Source organism: Narcine bancroftii, chromosome 3 (assembly GCF_036971445.1).
Source record: "Narcine bancroftii isolate sNarBan1 chromosome 3, sNarBan1.hap1, whole genome shotgun sequence".
NCBI classification, from domain to species: Eukaryota; Metazoa; Chordata; class Chondrichthyes; order Torpediniformes; family Narcinidae; genus Narcine; species Narcine bancroftii.
This window is the reverse complement of record NC_091471.1, coordinates 275,090,064-275,110,556: the sequence shown is the minus strand read 5'-3', so window position 1 is coordinate 275,110,556 and position 20,493 is coordinate 275,090,064. Positions and strand designations below refer to the sequence as shown.

At 41.2% G+C, this 20,493-nt stretch overlaps 1 long non-coding RNA gene across 2 annotated transcripts in view; it reads right to left on the bottom strand.

The window, feature by feature from the left end:
- Positions 1-1,041: 1,041 nt before the first annotated feature.
- LOC138758797 (uncharacterized) overlaps positions 1,042-20,493 on the bottom strand; it is a 140,479-nt gene continuing 121,027 nt past the window's right edge. For both annotated transcript variants that reach the window (XR_011354470.1, XR_011354469.1), the window contains exons 4-5: positions 2,780-2,898; positions 1,042-1,347 (exon numbers count right to left, since the gene is read on the bottom strand). This is a non-coding gene — a long non-coding RNA (uncharacterized lncRNA). The remainder of the gene's footprint in view (positions 1,348-2,779; positions 2,899-20,493) is intronic.

Genomic DNA, 20,493 nt, shown 5'->3' with positions numbered 1-20,493 from the left:
CAGTTTTATGTTTAAAAAATATAGAATAATTCAGTAATTACAAATTCAGGATGCTCTCTCGACCAGATGTTGATCTGGTTTTTTTTTCCAGCAGATTTGTAAGCAGACACGATGTTCCATATGTGCCTTTTTTTTTTAATGGGCGGCGGCTGATGCTGAAGACTTTGACCCAGCTTCATTTAGCATCTTCCCGGCCAGAAGCAAATATTTCATTTTTTTTTAACTATTCTTGAAATCAAACTGGCCCAAAAAGAGCACCAAGGCACTACATGGGCAGGTCAGGTGTTGCATTTTTTTCCACTTGTGACATCCTGTTGGTGCTTGAAAAAAAGTTTGGATTTTCGATCTTTTCGGTTTTCAGAACTTCGGAAACAAATTTGTCCTGCATATGTCTTGTGTGTTAGCATGTGTGCTGTGTCTGCATGTTTTGCACCGAGGACTGGAGAAGCTGTTTCGTCGGGTCGTACTTGTACAATCAGATGACAATAAACTTGACGTAACTTGATAAGCCCTTCTCCATAAATGTTCAACTTCTCCATAAATTCAATTTCTTCTTTTTGTCCTGAAATCCTGAATCTCCACACCACTTCCAACTCTGCATCTTCTGAGACATTACAAAATTTGGATTTCACATACCCTGCACTTGTTTCCAAAGCTAAGCAATAGTCAGTCAGCACTCCATTAATTCCATTTTTCTCCCTGGTGACTTCCTGAAGCTAAGACTATCCTGGTATCATTGCATCATTACATTGCATTACTCAACAATACTCATGCTCATCTCTTGAAATCCTTAACCATGCCTTTATTAATTGCTTGTATCCTTGCTGTTTGCAAGGAAAAATTTCCTCATGCCCTGAGGAAGCCAATTATTTACATCAGGTCTTAGTGTGTTGTGCATTATTTATTTCAATTACAGTGTATTTCCACCATTTACTTTATCAACCCATTTCATTTGAGCCTTTAACAATTCAGTATATTGCCATGGTTGCTTTGTAAGATCTATTTTCCTTTGTACTAAAAAAAATACATTAGTGCATGTAGTTCGATGCAGAATAAAGGAATTAATTTATTTTCAGCTATTTATTTTTACATTTTTTCCACCCAGAAAATGACAAATACTTTTGAATTTATAAAACTGGCAGAAAACCCTGGAGCCATCAGTAGTTTGGATCTGGAGTGTATCAGAGGTTTGGATCTGGTGCACTGATTGCCAATGGTTTGAACTGGAGTCTTGTGTCTGGAGAGGCTGTGGGAGCGCTAGATTCTCAGTGTCTCCGAAGGGATCTTTTTTTCTTCTTTCTTCTATGGTTAGGGGTGCTGGGCCGTGGTCATGGCAACTCTTCGTTTCTAATGGCAGACAAAAGTTGAAATGTATTATGTATATTACATTTTAAATATTATATTATTACATGACAATAAAATTAACTTCTAAATCTTTGAACCTTTGCTTCTGGAACAAAGACCATATATTTTTGTAAGGAATGGTTCTCATCTGAGACATTAAAGTAAGCTCTGTTCTCCTCTCTCAGATAGATACTGAAGATCCCATTATAGTACTTTTTTTTTGTAGAAAAGCAGATTAATGCTTTCCAAAGCTTGACCATTCTGAGTTTGTTCTCATATTGGGCCTGTTTTGGACCCATAGATTAAGGTGAAGGTTTGCATGTAGCTACTGTAAATTGGAGATGAATTTCTGAAGAGATTGAAGTTTCTTTTCAATATTTTTATTAACTTTGAAACTTCACATCTTTGAAATTTAAGGAGGATTCTTGGCAGTCCCTCTCAATTGACAGATCCAGAATCCAAATTGTGAAATAACACCATGAGGAGAACCTCAAGAAGACATTCCTATTTTAAGCAGTAGGAAGACTACTTTATACACATTCCATTTGTCTTGAAGATTATACTCTTAACTTCTCTAATGTACTCTGGCACATCCCAAATCTGGGAAATTGAAAATTAAACTTGCATTTCTATTATTAGAACCACTTAGCCTAGTGTTCTCCTTCAGAGAATATCTTCCGCCAGGCTTGTATGACACACTTAGCAGCTGCCAAGATGATGGGAAATGGATCTCTCTCTCTCTCACTTGGGAAGAGAGCAGAAGGTGCTGATCATCCACTGTAGCATCTTGTCTTGAAGGGGTGAAATTTGACTAAGTGTCAGATGAGATGGTGGGTGGAGGGAGAGAAAGCACCTGGTAACCAGTGGTGAAGGAAAGGTGCTGATATCCTAAGAGACTCCCTTCATGTTCCATTAATGCTGTGTTTCTCTTTGCCAGAGCTGTTGCACATCTGAGAAAAGACAGTGAATATGATTTTTTTGCCTTCAAACATCAAGTTCCAGGTGCCTTTTAATAAATCTTTCTCAAAGAAGTTGGATCTTGGCATTTATGCAATCGAATCTTGTCTTTGGGGCTGAGTGGGAGAATGGATCAGCTCATGATTGAATGGTGGGGCAGACTCAATGGGCTCCCTTTCTGCTCATATCTCATGGTCTAAAAGAGCAAACATGGGAGTACTAACTCCTGGTGTTCTCTTTAAAGCATTGTGAACATAAAAGTATCTCACTGCCTGACAGATGTGCTTTTATCAAATGTGTTAGTTACTGAATTTTACAGAGTGGTAAATTTCTGATGGTATCACATTCATCTTATAGCCAGAAATGTGAGGTTTATGTTTTGGGAAATGACAGTCTTGTCTATTAATCTCATGCAATGTAAAAGCAGTTTAAGAATGGCAGCAATGGAAAAAGGAGATAACAACAAGTGCAAGATTACCTTCCTTCCTTTCCTGCTGTCCAATTTATTTATTTTCTTCTCTTTTCTCTCTTTTCAGTCCTTGAGGTGCTCTGATCTCGCTATGTGGAATAACACTTCAGTGTAGTCAACATCTCCAGCTCCCAAATGAAGGAAAAAAACTTGTCAAATGAGTAAATAATATCAATTTTGTCCAAGATTTGACATTTTTATAAAAATAAAATTGCTTCTGTGGAATGTAGCAAACTCCTTACCTCATTGAATCCCAATAAATCCTCTCCATAAATATCATTTGCTGCATAAAAACTGCAGGGATATATAATAAAAGGTGTAACTATTTAAATGTGCCCAACAACCAGAGAATTTGTAGAATCTGATGCATTAGCACCAAGTCATTCCCAGTTTGAATGCCACCCAAGAAGAATGCAGCTTGGCGGGAGTAAAGTGACTGATAACGGGGTAAGTCAATTTGGTGATGAGTTAATTCTGTTATGAAGGTAAATTGAATGGGAGTTTAATTCAGTTCACCCCTTCTCCCTATAGAATCTGGAGACACAAGAGACTGCAGTTATTGATTCTTGATACAAGGTCTCGACACAAAATATTGATTATACCCTATGCCTCCAAAAGAGCTGCTGGACCTGCTGAACTCCTCCAGCAGTTGGTTTTTTGCTCCTTGTAGGATCTGGTCTGCTGTACTTTTGTTTTAAAACATGTGCAATTAACTGGTGATGAGATCATGACTCCTGCACTGGGTGCTGATCAATGATAAATGAAAAAAATTCTTCAATACCAAAAAGACTAAAATTAGTCTCAGATCATGGGGTCTTAGTTGTACAGCTTGAAAACAGGCCCTTTTTGGTCCATCTTGCTCATGACGTCCAAAATATCTCACCCACTCTAGTCCCACCTTCATTCACTGTTTGAATATTGGCTAGCTCTCCCCTTGTCTCAGATCCTGCTTGCCTCTTATCTCAGGTTGATCTCTTCAAATGCATTCATTGTCAATCTTCCATCTTTCATTATTCACAAGTGAAGCCATTGAATGTTTAACAAATGAGTTAAAGTTCAAGTGAACCATATTGGGTCATAAGTGACCCAATGCTCCTTGTTGCTGACCCCCCCCCCATTGTCTCCCACTTAACGCTGCATTTGTTTGAACATTTCCATCTTTGTTTTCAATTTCCTCTGTAGTTTTACCTCTGCTCCACCTCTTGGTGATTTGTTTTTCCCATTTTGTCCTCTTGACCATCCACAGTTGAAACTGTTCACCGCCAGCTGGCAGTTTCTGACTCCCAGTGCTTAAGCTCTAGAATTCCTCTTGGAACAGAGCATCCACTCTTTCTTCAAGAAAACCTTAAATCTTACTGCGATTCTTGACTATATTAAACATGCTAAATGAATGAAAGTTGTTGAGATTGCATGCTGCATGTTGTTGAACTCTTGTTGTTTACTTTGACATTTTGAAGAGTGGTTTTCAAGTACTCACCAGGATTACAGGACTGGGTGTGGCAAGGGTGGGGCTGAGAATGTAGGGGAAATTGGGTATCTGGAAGATGTCCAATATTTTGGCTTTTGGTTAAGTGAGCTGTTCTTTCAACTCCCAAAGGTTTGTATTTGGAGTATACCCTCCCAAACTGTATTTAGTTTTGTAGCTGATGATTGTTGTATTGGCATTTAGGTAACTGCAAATTTTCTTTCAACTTTCTTTTCTGTGGGACATGAGCTCTTCCAGAACAGTAAGAATCTGACATTTTCTTAATCTGGGGTATTTCCCATGAATGCACTTCTGATACTCAATGGGCTCCCTTAGTCAACAGTGACCTGCAACTGGCTGAAGGGTCTCAGTGAGAAATGGTCTCCATCCCTTTAGTCGTATCATTCTGCCTTCATTGCAATTGCTTACTTTAGCCAGGATGAAACATGAACCCTCCCTCCCAACAACTAGTTCCATTAACATCAAAGGAGATTCACAGTTCTCATCCTCACCCCACCATCATCTTCTGGACGTGTGCTCAAGTGCTTTTGTGCTGAGCTTGGGGACAAATTCAACTGTGTGAGACCTGATCTGTCTCTATATCCCCATATTTCACCCACTGAGCATCCTGTGGTCAGACAATGAAATGTCTGAAAAACAGCCACATGCTGGAGCCTGACACTGAAAAAAAAATTACTCCCAGTCCTGATAGAAACTTCCCTGGCAAAGAAAAGTAAGTGGAGAAAACCCAGATGTCATGAGGGGAAAAGAAGTACTTTTCCTGCTACTTCTCTCTTGTTTACTGTAAATGACATAAAACCAAAGTGGAGATGCAAGGAAGGTTTTCTGTGCGTGGCCATTTAGGACAACTCAGATTATTCAAAATCGGATTATCGGAAATCCTCAGTTACCCAAAATTTTTTGGGGCCCTAAAGTGATGTAATTTTGCCTCCAAAATATTTCCGATAAACGAGGATATTCCAAACAATCGGAAATCCTTGCTTATTCAAAATTTTTTCAGAGCTAAATTGATGTCACAGGTTGAAAATTGGTGAGAATAACACTTTTTCATGCTCAAAAAGCCTTCCCTTGTTGTTTAAATACTGCTACTACTGATTTGCTGTTTTTAAAAAATGACCAGTTCTCTGAAAATATGGTTCATCCAAAATAGGCCCGGTCCCAACCATTTTAGATCATTGACATTGTTCTGTACATTGTTGCAACGTTGACGAGACATTTCTGCTGTACTGAATCTTCCTGAAGACAATAAATCCTATTAAGCACACTCACTATGCTCTTGCCTTAAGAACATGTGGATCCACATGTGCTAATTTATCTTGATTATAATGCACAGTATCTGTATAGCTTCTTCTATACCCTGTCTGCATCTATCCTGTCTAAACATTTGTATAGCACTTGCACCGAGTGCATGCCCAGGTATGCTTGGGCTCCCCAAAACAACTTACTTTGTGGGCAATATAGTAGTAGACTTAAAATACGACAGGAAATCACAAAATTGGTTATATCTAAAAAACAGTACGTGGTAGAAAAAAAATTAAAGGTGATTTTCGTGACCAGCAACCCAAAATCCGTAAAATATACCCAAAAGTGTTCAGGAAGCAAAATCTCCATTGTTCAGTGTAATTAGAAAAGAATGAAGAACATGGGACTAATTGGATAGTCTTTTCATCAGGTCAGAGCCGTGACAATGGGTTGCATTATCTCTACTAACATTCTGTGTTATGAAATCTTTCACTGCAAATTCAACTAGCACATTAGTAGCCAGATAAATAATTCATGCACTTAGAAGCTTTATTATTTGTTTTTTAAAAAAAAGAATGTCTACAGATGCTGGGGTCGATACACAAATGTGCTGGAGAATCACAGCAGGTCATGCAGCATCCATAGGTAGTAAAGAGTAACTGATGTTTTGAGCATGGACCCTTCAGGTATACCTTATAATAGAGGTCAGTGTTTAACCACCTGAAGAAACACACAAAGATCAGTGTGTACAGAGCCGTTGTCATACCCACGCTCCTGTTCGGCTCCGAATCATGGGTCCTCTACCGGCATCACCTACGGCTCATAGAACGCTTCCATCAGCGCTGTCTCCGCTCCATCCTCAATATTCATTGGAATGACTTCATCACCAACGTCAAAGTACTCGAGCTGGCAGAGTCCGCAAGCATCGAATCCATGCTGCTGAAGACCCAACTGCGCTGGGTGGGTCACGTCTCCAGAATGGAGGACCATCGCCTTCCCAAGTTCGTGTTCTATGGCGAGCTCTCCATTGGCCACCGAGACAGAGGTGCACCAAAGAAGAGGTACAAGGACTGCTTAAAGAAATCTCTTGGTGCCTGCTACATTGACCACCGCCAGTGGGCTGATCTTGCCTCCAACCATGCATCTTGGCGCCTCACAGTTCGGCGGGTAGCAACCTCCTTTGAAGAAGACCGCAGAGCCCACCTCACTGACAAAAGACAAAGGAGGAAAAACCCAACACCCAACCCCAACCAACCAATTTTCCCTTGCAACCGCTGCAACCGTGCCTGCCTGTCCCGCGTCAGACTTGTCAGTCACCAACGAGCCTGCAGCAGACGTGGACATACCCCTCCATAAATCTTCGTCTGCGAAGCCAAGCCAAAGAAAGAAGAAGAACAGGATTCCGAGAGGCATAGATAAGGTGAACAGCCAGCACCTTTTTCCGAGGGTGGGAGTAGCAAACACCAAGGGACATATGTACAAAGTGAAGGGAGAAAATTTTAGGGGAGACATCAGGGGTAATTTTTAAAATTTTTTTACAGAGTTGTGGGTACCTGGAATGCCTTGCTAGGAGTGGTGGTGGAGGCTGAAACATTATGGGTATTCAAGAGACCCTTAGGCAGACATGTGGATGAAAGAAAAATAGAGGGTTACAAGGTAGGAAAGGGTTTTGTTTTTGATTTTGGTAGGAATATATAGATTGGCGCAATATCGAGGGCCGAAGGGCCTGTACTGTGCTGTAATGTTCTATGTTGTAGCTGACGAAGGGCCCAGGCCTCAAACTTTGGTTACCCTTTATTACCTATGGCTGCTACGTGATCTGCTAAGTTTCTCCAGCACATTTGTGTATTGCAAATTTGTATTATTTGCATTCTGGAAGAAAAAATCCCAGATGTTATGCAGCATCAAAGTTTTTCCCCAACCATTGGAAAACCTGTCACGATTTGCAGCTCATTTTCAGACAGCCCTACGGTTTTCGGTCAGATCTACTTAAATGAGATTTTGTTGCATTTGTCTGTCAGGCAGAAATGTTACTGGGACTGTAAAAAGTTTTGAAAAAGTACCTTGTGCTTGCTTGTGCACTAAATATTTCAAGACACTGATGTGGTTATTCTGCCAACCCAAGAAGCTTATTCTGAAATCAGCTTTCCTTCATGTTCAAGAAGGGAAGCACACATTCTGGTCTCTGCATTTGACGTCAATTGGATGCTTATCTGAAAAGTTTCTTTACATTTTAATTTCTTAATGCTCAGCTGAAGGTATCATTCGGTTAATGTGGCTTATTTGCATGCACCATTAAGCTGATTTTGAAGTTAATTTAAATGTTGAGTCGGTATCCGGATGTGTTTGTTGGTCAGTGTTTAAGCACTGACCCTAATCTGTATTTGTCAGGAAGATGATGCTGGTGCAAAAATACACAGACACACTTACTGACAAACAATACGTGTGCAGGATGCATATTAATAAATTATGTGTGAATATGAGAGCTTCGGAGCGTTAGTGCGAGCAGTTCCTTTGGTTGTTCAGCATTCTCACTGCCCGTGGGAAGAAGCTATTCCTCAGCCTGGTGGTGCTGGTTCTGATACTCCTGTATCTCTTGTATATGCCTGTTGTGGAGTCCTGCTCAGCAGAGATGGAGTACCTCCTGGTGAAATGCAAAACCTTTTACCTGCCCAGGGAATTCTCAGCCGTTAATTTGCCTAGTCTACATTCCATCTTTGGTCAGTGAAGGTGAAGCCATGTGGGGCTTTCCGGTGTCATCTGGGAAGTCCAGATTTCCCATCTTAATAGTGCCATGATTGTTGGTGGTGACTTGAATCACGCTAACCTGAAAACTGTCTTGCCACCAGAGGAGAGAACACCCTGGATTGGGTGTACACCAATGTCCCTAGTGCATACAAGGCCGCACCTTGCCCCCACCTTGGTTACTCAGATCACGTATCTGTCCTGCTAGCCCCATCTTACAGACTGCTGGCAAAGCAAACTAGGTCAGTTTCCAGCTGTGATTCTCAACCTTTTTACTTTCCACTCAGATACCACTTTGTATTCCTGATGCCATAGGTGCTCTGTGATTAGTAAGGGATTGCTTAAGGTGGGATGTGGGTGGAAAGAAAATGTTTGAAAACCACTGTTTTAATTGTACCTCATTGATTCTTTATGTTGCACGGTTTCATAACTTCAAAGGAAATGGGCCAATGACAATTTTCCTCAAGCAAAATATTTCAGTAACAATTGGGTCTGGAGCAGTGGTTTTCAACCCTCCCTTCCCACTCACAGACCACCTTAAGCAATCCCTTACTGCATCACATTGTGGTACATTGTTGCAGAGAAATAGATCGGAGATCTAGCCACAGGATCAGAAGAGTGGCAGAGGGGATCACTGGAGTCTTCCCCCCCACCCCCATCGACGTGATCTACAGGGATTGTTGTCTGAAGAGGATGCGCAAAATTTCTGAGAACCCCTTCCACCCTGCACAAAGCATTTTTCAGCTGTGCCCATCAGAGACGGTACCACCCGGTTTCTTCCCATGGGCAGTGAGAATGGTGAACGACCAAAAAAACTGCTCACACTAACCATAAAACACATAAGACCATATCTATTTATTTATGTGTCTTGGTGAAGAACTTGTTCTGCATATGTATTTTTTTGTCCGTATGTGTCTTGCATCTGGTTTTGTCTGTGTATTTTGCATCGAGGCCCAGAAAATGCTGTTTCATTAGGTTGTACTGTACAAGAAGAAGACAATAAACTTGACGTGAATTGACTTGGCTTTCCTCTTCCTGACTCTTCCTCATTCATTTCTTTCTGGCTCTGTTCTTCTGCTCCTTGTTCTTGTTGCTGCTGGGATATGGTAAAGGATCATTTGTTGGTCACTCAATTTCTCCTCTTTGTGAGTGGGAACCAAGCTGCTGAAGGAACTCCATGGGTCAAGCAGCATTGATGGAGGCAAAGGGATAGTTGAATTTTGGCTTGAGACCTTGCATGATCAGCTGGCAGACCTTTTGGTGAGAATGACCACAACTCTCTTAGCTTCAACATAGCTATGGAAAAGGATAAAAACAGTCAAACTGGGGCAGGGCTAATAATGAAGGGATGAGGCAGGAGCTAGTGAGAATAAATTGGAAACCTATTTAAGGTGAAGGACAGAATGTGGAAGAAATTTAGGGACCACGTGTGGGTGTGTGTGGGTGTGTGTGGGTGTGTGTGGGTGTGTGTGGGTGTGTGTGGGTGTGTGTGGGTGTGTGTGGGTGTGTGTGGGTGTGTGTGGGTGTGTGTGTGGGTGTGTGTGGGTGTGTGTGGGGTTGTACCTCATGAAAGATTTTTAAGGAGGTAACAAAAGAAATTGATGAAGGTAGGGAGGTAGATGTGGTCTATGTGGATTTTAGTAAGGCATGTGACAAGATCTCCCACAAGAGACATCCAGAAAGTCATGAGGCACGGGATCAGTGATATCTTGGCTGTGGGGATTAATGATTGGCTTGGAGGAAGAAAGCAAAGAGTAGTTGTGGAAGGAAAGTATTCTGCCTGGAGGTCGGTGACTTGTGGAGTGCTGCAAGGATCTGTATTGGGTCAGTAAGTTTGTGGATGACAAAAGTTGGAAGAGTTGTGGATGGAACAGCAGGTTGTTGAAGGTTACAAGAGGATATAGACAGGATGCAGAGTGGGCAGAAAAGTGGTAGATGGATTTTATTCCAGATAAGTGCATTTTGCAAGGACAAACCAGAAGGCTGAGTACAGGGTTAATGTTTGGTTACCGAAGAAATGTGGAGGTACAGAGGGACCTTGGGGTTCAAATCCATACATCCCTCAAGTTCACTACACAGGTTGATAGGATAGTTAAGAAGGCCTATGGGCTGCTGGGCTTCATTAATAGGGGGATAGAGTTCAGGAGTAGAGAGGTCATGTAACAACTCTACAAATCTTTGGTAAGACCACACTTGGAGTATTGTTTAGTTCTGGTCATCTCATTATAGGAAGGATGTGGAAGCTATGGAGAGTGTGCAGAGAAGATTTACAAGGATGTTGCCTGGATTGGAAAACCAGTTTTGAGGCAAGGTTAGCAGAGCTTGTGTTTTTTTTTTTTTTTTTTTTGAAGCCTAAAAGGATGAGAAGAGACTTGATAGAGGCCTACAAGATTGAGAGGCATAGATAGTGTGGACAGCCAGCACCTGTTTCCTAGCTCAGGATCAGCAAACACCAGAGGACATGTGTACAAAATGAAGGGAGAGTTTGGGGGAGACATGGGGGATGTTTTTTTAAATGCAGAGTCATGGGTTCCTGGAATGCCTTGCCAGGGATGGTGGTGGAGGCTGGAACATTTGGGGCATTTAAGAGACACTTAGGCACGTAGATGAAGGGAAAATAGACGGTTATGCAGTAGGGACGGGGGTGTGATCCCTTAAATGTATGCTTGTTGTCAAGCTACAGGAGGCCATAGACAGAGGTCAGAGGGCAAGTGGATGGGGAATTAAAATGACAGGCAAGTGAGAGCTCAGGGTCACTCCTGCAAATTGAATATTTCACCAAGTTATCACTGAATCTGCATCTGGATTCTTCAGTGCCACACTGTGAGGCGACAAGTGCAGAATAGGCCTAGCGCCAATCACTTCCTGAGAACATTCCTGAGATGTGGTATGGGAAGCTTTTTGAATTGAAGGTGCTTTCATCAATCAAGTTGTTGCTGTTTTTATTGTCTCCCAGCTAAAAGGAACACTTAAGGAATAGAAAGTTTTCTGGAAATTGCACTTCTGCTCTCAGCCATGTTCTATCACAAAATCCCCGAGACAATGTCAGGGGAATGATTGTGATACAAGATCTAGGAGCAGAAGTAGGCCCATCAAGTCTGTTCTATCATGAGCTAATCCATCCTCCCACTCAGCCTCATTCCCTGGCCTTCTCCCTGTAATCCTTGATGCCCTGACTAATCAAACATCTGTCAATCTCTTGCTTAAATACACCCAATGACCTCAATTCCACAGCTGCCTATGGCAACGTTTCACAGATTCACGATCCTCTGGCTAAAGAAAATTCTCCGCATCTCTGTTTCAAATTGACACCCTTTATCAGTTGGTGATCCTCCAAAAATATTTGCAGAACAGGAAATGTACCTACATGGTGCACTTTTCTCTTATCCATTGAACCATGTAATGTCCAGAATTGATCAGCAATTTATTGCAAGAGGAATGGAATATTCATTTAAGCAATTCCCTGTAGGTAACACACACACCTATTCAAACATACATGGGATGCTTTAATCATTGTGCAATGCATGCTTGAGACCTCTAGTGTCACACCAGGCTATGTACATGCAACAAGGAAATATATTTAAGAAAATGCTCAAAATAATTGGAAGTTGGAGTGACTCAATGGGTCTGGCTGCATCCATGGAGAGAATTGGCTGGTCAACCTTTTGGTAACTAGTTGCCAGCCAGTGTAATTCCTCTCATCGTTCCTACTCTGACATGTCTGTCCTCAGTCTCCTCCATTGTCAGAATGAAGCTAAATTATCTTACATTCTTCCTGGATAGCTTAAAACCTAAAGATGTGGACATTGACATTTCAGATTTTAACCCTTACCTCATCTGGTCCCACTGTTTCCATCTCTTTTACATGTTCCTGTTCTCCGATTGTTGTCTGAAGAAGGTGTGCAAAATCATTGAGGACTCCTTCCACTCTGCACACAGCATATTTCAGCTGCTCCCATTGGGGAGCCGAGGCTGAGGAACAGCTTCTTCCCATGGGCAGTGAGGACGCTGAACGACCAAAAGAACTGCTCTCACTGACCACCTGAGATCTCATATTCATTTAAAAAATATTTATTTATTTGTATATATGAATACTTGTCCTGCATCTGTATGTGTGTTGTGTGTCTACATGTTTTTCACCACAGACCAGAGAACACTGTTTCATTGGTTTGTACTTGTACAATCAGATGACCATGAACTTGGCTGGACCTCATTTTAATCTCAAACCTCTACTCCTCTTCATCTATCTTTCCCACTTTCATTCATCCAATGTTCTGTCATCTCTTGCTTGGTCTCTCACCAGCACCCCCATCCCCTCCTACTTCAGTCTTTTAAAAAAAATCCAAATTGTTGACTGATCACTTCTCTCTCCCTTGGTGCTGTCTGACTCACTGAGGATCTCCAGCATCTTTTTATTTGCTTAAGGTTCCAGCATTTCAGTTCTTGTGTTTCAAAAGGTAACTGCATCTCAACAGTGGAAGGCATCCAGCCTCCTGAAGATGATGGGATCCACCAATTTTTTCATAGTTCCAACATTCCCACCATATATTCCACTCATTTTTTCCTGGCCCCTCTGCCCCCAGACCCAACAAAAACACAATTTCCTTTGTCCTCATTTACAACCCCACCAGCCTCCACATCCAACATATTATCCTCTGTAACTCCTGTCACCTACAACATGATCCCATCACCAGACGCATCTTCCCCTCTTCTACATTTTGCTCATACCTTGATGAAGGACAAGTCTCAAATGTTGGTTATGTATCCTTATCTTTGCTATATAAAGTACACTGTTTGATCTGCTGAGTTTCTCCAGCATTGTGTTTTTACTTCAGTCATGGGGTCTGTAGACTTGGGATCCAACTTGGCACATCAATCAGAGGTGCCATCAATGAGATGCCTTGAGTTCAATAATGTAATGAGTGGATTTCTGATTGCTTCTATACCTTAGAAGTTCATCCAAACATGCTGATCTTCTATCTAAATGCCCATCACTCCCATTTTTGTCAAAGGAAGCGTTGCATATCTGGGTGTCAATCACTGCACCCCTCTGGTCCACATCCCTCACCCTGAGGGGTGTCATTGGTTGCATCCAAGTACCACTGCATTAAGAGATAGGAGCATGAAGACCAATCACATGGATTACTTAACATGGTGAACCTAACTCCTTGAAGTTACTCAAAGTAAACTTTTTAAATTATGCCAAAGAGTATGGGTGGTATAACTTTAATACATGTAAAGTCCTGTATGGAATGCACTCAACATGGAATCTTCTTCAAAAGCAAAGCATGGGAAAAATCTAAAATAAAACAGAAAATACTGGAAGTAATTAATAGGTCACCCAGCATCTGGTGATGATATTTTAAGGCAGATTGCCTCCAATCAGAGCCTGCTAAAGGAAGAGGTAATATATTTTAAGATGCAAAGAAAGGCATTGTTCTTGGTCCTTTGTCAATATAATTAAACCTCTTTAATCTCTAACTTTGCCCAGTTCTGATAAAATGTCATTGACAAACACTTAATTATGGTCCTTTCTCCACAACTGCTGCTTGATCTGCTGAGTATTTCTAGCTTTTGTCTGTTCTTGCCTCAAAAATATAATCCTTCATAGTAAGATTAGCATCCACACAGGCCCCGAGTGCGAGAGCTCCAAAAATAAACAAAGGGGGATGAAACGGGGATTGCGAATGTTGAAAGGTGTCGATAGAGTAGGTATAGAAAAGTTGTTTCCCATGGTGGGAAAGTATAGGGCACAACTTCAGGATTGAAGGGCATCTGCTTAGAAGAGAGATGTGCAGAATTTCTTCAGCCAGAGGATGGTAAATCCACTGGCCACCGTGACAGAGGTGCACCAAAGAAGAGGTACAAGGACTGCTTAAAGAAATCTCTTGGTGCCTGCGCCATTGACCACCGCCAGTGGGCTGATCTCGCCTCAAACCATGCATCTAAAATCTGTGGAATTTATTGCTATGGGCAGCTGTGGAGGCCAGGTCGTTGGGCGCATTTAAGGCAGAGATTGATGGGTTCTTGATTAGCCAGGTCATCAAAAGTTATGAGAAGCAGGTCGGGCCATGGAGCTAAGTGGGGAAAATAGATCAGGACATGGTCAAATGTTGAGGTAGACTCGATGGGCTGAATTGCCTATTTTTGCTTCTTTCTTAAGGTCTTATGGTCAACAGGAGAGAGAGAGAACCTGCCAGATGAACTTGGTGGGTCAAACCACATCAGTGGGTAAAAAGGAATGGTCGACGTTTTGGCTTGGAACCCTTCATCAAGACTGTCTTGCCACCTTTCCCAGCTTCATCGGTCTTGATGAAGGGTTCTGACCAGGTCATCAACAATTCCTTTTCTCCCATTGATGATGCTCAGTCTGTTAATTTCCCCCAGCAAATTTTCTTCTTGCTCCAGATTCCACTCTCTGCAGACTCTTTTGTCTCAAGAACAAAAGCAGATTGGTTGTGAGCTTTTAACTATCATTTCAACAAGCTCGCTCATGGCCCAACTATTTCCTTGTGCTAGGCTCATGATTCAAGGCTTCCTCAGCAGCTGTTGCAAGAACAGACTCCCTGAGATTGGCTGCTGTCGTCCCACCCTGCATCAATGTTCCACGACCTACTCAGGAGGAATTTCTCAGTCCCTGAACATGTTGCAGACCTGTAGAGGCCTGACACCGACTTGTTTCTCACAGGTGGGGCAGGAATGTGTCCAGCACTTACCAGCTTGATGCATCTTGTTTTCTCTTTCTTATTGTCAGTGCAGGAACTGCAGCTTTTGAATGATGATTACTAATCCTTTAATTCTCACCACTACACATCTTTAAGTGGAAGAGCATATCTTTCTTTGGCTTGGCTTCGCGGATGAAGATTTATGGAGGGGGTAAATTTCCACGTCAGCTTCAGGCTCGTTTGTGGCAGACAAGTCCGATGCGGGACAGGCAGACACAGTTGCAGGGGAAAATTGGTTGGTTGGGGTTGGGTGTTGGGTTTTTCCTCCTTTGTCTTTTGTCAGTGAGGTGGGCTCTGCGGTCTTCTTCAAAGGAGGTTGCTGGCCGCCGAACTGTGAGGCGCCAAGATGCATGGTTTGAGGCGAGATCAGCCCACTGGCGGTGGTCAATGGGGCAGGCACCAAGAGATTTCTTTAAGCAGTCCTTGTACCTCTTCTTTGGTGCACCTCTGTCACGGTGGCCAGTGGAGAGCTCGCCATATAACACGATCTTGGGAAGGCGATGGTCCTCCATTCTGGAGACGTGACCTACCCAGCGCAGTTGGATCTTCAGCAGCGTGGATTCGATGGTGTTGGCCTCTGCCATCTCGAGTACTTCGATGTTAGGGATGAAGTTGCTCCAATGAATGTTGAGGATGGAGCGGAGACAACGCTGGTGGAAGCTTTCTAGGAGCCGTAGGTGATGCCGGTAGAGGACCCATGATTCGGAGCCGAACAGGAGTGTGGATATGACAATGGCTCTGTATACGCTTATCTTTGTGAGGTTTTTCAGTTGGTTGTTTTTCCAGACTCTTTTGTGAAGTCTTCCAAAGGCGCTATTTGCCTTGGCGAGTCTGTTGTCTATCTCGTTGTCGATCCTTGCATCTGATGAAATGGTGCAGCTGAGATAGGTAAACCGGTTGACCGTTTTGAGTTTTGTGTGCCCGATGGAGATGTGGGGGGGCTGGTAGTCATGGTGGGGAGCTGGCTGATGGAAGACCTCAGTTTTCTTCAGGCTGACTTCCAGGCCAAACATTTTGGCAGTTTCCGCAAATAGGATTTTGATAAAAGCTAATCAACGCTAAAAAAATTACAGCTTGCAATTTTTCCTTAGGAGAATAGGTTGAGTGAACTTGACCTTTTCTCTTTTGAGCAACAGTGAATGAGGCATGTCCTGATAGAGGGCTGGAATGATTAACATGAGGGGAGATAGTTTTAAGGCGCTTGGGAGTAAGTACAGGGGGAGGTAAAGGTAAATTTTTCACACAGTGGCAAATGTGTGGAATGCACTGCCGGCATCGCTGGTGGAGGTGGGTACAGTGGGATCTTTTTAGAGACTGTCAGTGTTTGTTAGAATGTGTTATGAGATTGATACAAAACTGTGGGCAGAAGGGCCTGTACTGTGCTGTAGATTTCTGATCTATACATTCTTTGTAAATTGGAATACTGTAATTCATAACATGCACACATCCCAAAATATTTGGCTGTAAAGCTGATCTAGGCTTGTGAATTTCTGCCTGAGTCAAGGAGGTGCAGGAAGGATGGGGGCCAGAGCGTACCTGCTGCTCTGTGGTATTGACAGCATCAATCTTGGCTGTGAAAGCCTACATGGATAAACAACTTGACAGCCCCTGAAGGATTGCTTGTTGTGAGAGGTAACTCCAAGCCACTGACATCAATGGAATTGTGTATGTTCCTTGTTTGAAAAAACATAAGGAAAGAAATTTGAAAGGAAAGAAAATAGACTAAAAATTCAATTGTAAAATCAACTTTGCAATTTTTTTGTCTTGGACAAAACCTGATGAAGATAATTTCCTGAAACATGAAAGTTTCTACTGCTGAAATCTTAACATTTTTAAATTGAGACCTTCAGCACGATGCTGCCCCAAATACCCCCATTAATCTACAATCCTGGTACATTTTAAAGGGTTGGAGGAAATCAAAATTCCCAGACAAAATCAACACTGACACAGGGAGAACATTAAAAACTCCTTATGGACAGATTGCATTTGAACCCAGGTCGCTGGCAATGCACTCAAGCCATGCTAACCGTGTTGCCCTTGAGCAGAGAATTCCTGGGGGCATGCAGCAGATCTGAAAACATCCACAGATGAAAATGACTGAAGAGGGGGAAGCTTCTGAAGAAAAATAGTGCTGTTTCAAAGAAAGGCTATACAGTTTTTGATGAATTAATTGGACCGATGAGTAGATACAAATCCCAGTACTGGGACCTCAGCAAAGTAGCTGGAATCCATGCTTGTTTTCTATGGGACATCACTTTGAAAGTAGCCATGCCAGTCATGTGATCACAGCAGAGGACACAGTTAAGGATAATGATGACTCTACTAAAGGGGAAACTGCACATCAAGAATCACAGAAATGCTGTGAGCTAAGGCGTGAGTTTCCAGACACAAAGATAATGTCAATGAAAAGTATACTGTTAAGGAGATTATTCTGATTAAAGAAGCTGGTAAACACAGTGAATTGGTAATGACTATGTATTAATGTGGAAAGTATTTATCCACCATGATTTACTGTGAGGTAGAGCAGCATTGTGTATTTAGACATCCTCTTGCCAATGAGGGACAGGACCAGTGACATCTTGTTTCATATCCTTCCTCCTGTCCAAAAGTTGTTGACCTTCTTACAATCATTTGGTTCCAAATATATGGTGTGCACCTAAAATAGAAATGCTGAAGGAACTCAGCATGTCTTGCAGTGTCCATGGGAGGGAAAGATCTAGAACTAATATTTTGGGCTTGAGCCCTTCAAGGTATAGGTTAAAAAGCAGGCACGTACCTGAATTATAGGCTGGGGAGAAGGGAAGAATGTGCAGGGGAAGAAGTGCAAACCAGTGGACAAAATATGTAAATTAGATATGGATAGAAAGACGAGGGAAGAGATAAAGTGGAGAGGGAGGGAAAGGGGACAGAAAAGATGGGGGGGAGACTAATGCAAAGTGTAGGTCGATGTCAATATTATCCAATTAGAAGGTGGTACATATTAATGCAATTAGAATGAACATTTTACCTAATTTTTTGTATGTTTCAATCTTTATCAACTTTTATTCCAAAAACTTACTTTAATTCATTCGATTCAATTATTTCTTCTTCTATATGGCGAGGCAAATGGCCCTGTATAAACAAGGCCCATCTTCAAAGGACCAAAAGGAATGGGGTTGATCTTTTCCAAATTTTAGATATTGTTAGGCAGTCAATATATGAAATTTACTATTGCTATTACCTTTAGATGATCATCCCTCTTGGGTAGAAATGGAATTGAGTTTTTCTAAAAGATTTAGCTACGTTGGCAGTTTTTGTTTGTTTTTTTACCCTTTTCATTTTCGACACTGATGGACAATCTGACAACAAGATATAGATTAAGAACGTGGGCACAATTTAGAAGATTCTTTTCCTCAATGTTTCTCCTGCTAGCCCTATTATTTTGGATGTAGGTTTCAATGAGTGGGTTAGATTTGGCATGAAAAGTTTTAGGGATCTATATATTCAAGGTAAATTCATTTCATTTGAATAATTAATATTTAAATTTAATCCTCATAACAAACACTTTTTTAGATACCTACAAATTAGGCATTTTGCTTAGTCCAAACTTTCTAATTTTCCTCCTGAAATCAATTTCCTTGATTTATTTTTTGATATAAAGTTTTATCGTGTTGTATTGATAGGGAACTATTTATAATAACTTGATGGATCTAAGAATATATTAGGGAGATTCAAATCAATTCAAGATTAAGACTGGGAAACAATTTAAAGAGGTACACAGAATATGCATGTCCAAAGTTAAACTTATTTTTATTCTGATGTTGATCCACTCACTGTGAAAAATATAACATTTTTGAGGTCTCTCTGATTTGTATGTTTTGGGAATGTCCAAAACTAAAAGATTATTGCAAACAATTTTTCCAAAATTTATCAGAGATTCTTAGGATTAAAGCAGAACTGTGCCCCTTTATTACTTTGTTTGGTTATTCTCAACAGGAAAATATTTCCTTGAACTTAATTCAAAAATTAACACTTTATTGAATTGGAAACCTAGTATGCAATGGGTACAGGATGTTCTGTCTTGCTTGAGCTTGGAGAAAATTAGATCTAATGTTAGAGTTCATGATTGAATTTGACAAGATATGATGAGTCCATGAATGGGCCCCATAATTTGAATACATAGGCAGGGGGGCCGACCCTTGATTCTTTAAATATTATTCACTGGTGACCATGCTTAGTTGGAGGGGTAGGATTAGAATTGGGGTGGGGGGGGGAGAGGGGTTTTCTTTCTTTTTTTTCTTTAAGTAAAAGAGAATACTCTAATTAGATAATTTACAATGAATATGTTGTAATATTAGAATACGAGATGAAGTTTTCCAAAGGGAATTTCATTTGTATTTAAGCATTGTGTACAAAACAGTATATTAACTTGTGATTCACATTCTGTATTATATGTTGTATAAAGTTATGTGATTAATATGTAACATGTAATATTTCTCTTCCAAATCAATAAAAAATATATTAAGAAGAAAGAAAAAGGTGGTACAGATCAGTGGCGTCACTAGGGTTGGTTTCACCCAGTGCAGAAACTCGTGGTGTCAGCTCCACCCCCCCCCCACCCCGCCCATGGACTTCCTCTAACTGAGTGAAGCTTTTTAAAAAATTTTCTCCTTTTCCTTATATTACTACTTCATTCTTAAAAAAGTTATTGATCTTGGTACACAAATACTAATTACCACAATATTGTTGCTAAAACACCAGTAAATTTGACAAAAGCATTGACTATAAAAACACCAGGAGCAATGAAAGCAACCGCACATGCTGGAAGTTCGTGCAGACAAAACCAAGTCACTGTAATTGGGTAATAATGAACGCTCTGACCAGAGTGCATAAGAAGATTCAAAATGTAAATGAGCATTGAGTCTTAGCCTTGTAAGTTTATTAATATATGAAAGTTGGTCTTACGAAAAATGTTTTGTTGTTATAAACTAATTACAGGGATAAATATTTTTGTTGTTTATAGCTAACTACAGGGATTATTTTTTTATAAATACTGCACAAACATTTTATAGATGGTCTTTATGATGTCACCGGTGCAATCCACACTCCCCTAGAGACACCAGTGGTACAGAGCACAATTGCCGCTTCTAGTTCCAACTAGTTATTATTAGCTTGCGATTTTTGATGATGTGCCCTAATAAGCTGTTCATTGGAGGATAGCATTCCAGCTAAACCAAGCACACTTAGAGGAAGGATCATCAATTGGGATGCAAAAGAGGATATCCCATTGATCTTCCTCAGCTTAAAGCCATTTTGATCAACTGTGACTGAACTCATGCAACACGTAATAAAGGCAATGCACTGAGACCAGATCCGTGCCCTAGATTTCAGAGCATAAAATGTTGATGATGTGTAAATTTCCAGAACTACAGCTTGCTATTTTGCAGGCTGTCTCAAGACAAACCCATCTCCTTTGAGGTTTTTAAGCAGGGGTTAGGGATCACATGAACTTAACACAGATTCTAAAGCAAACTTCAGGTGAGAAT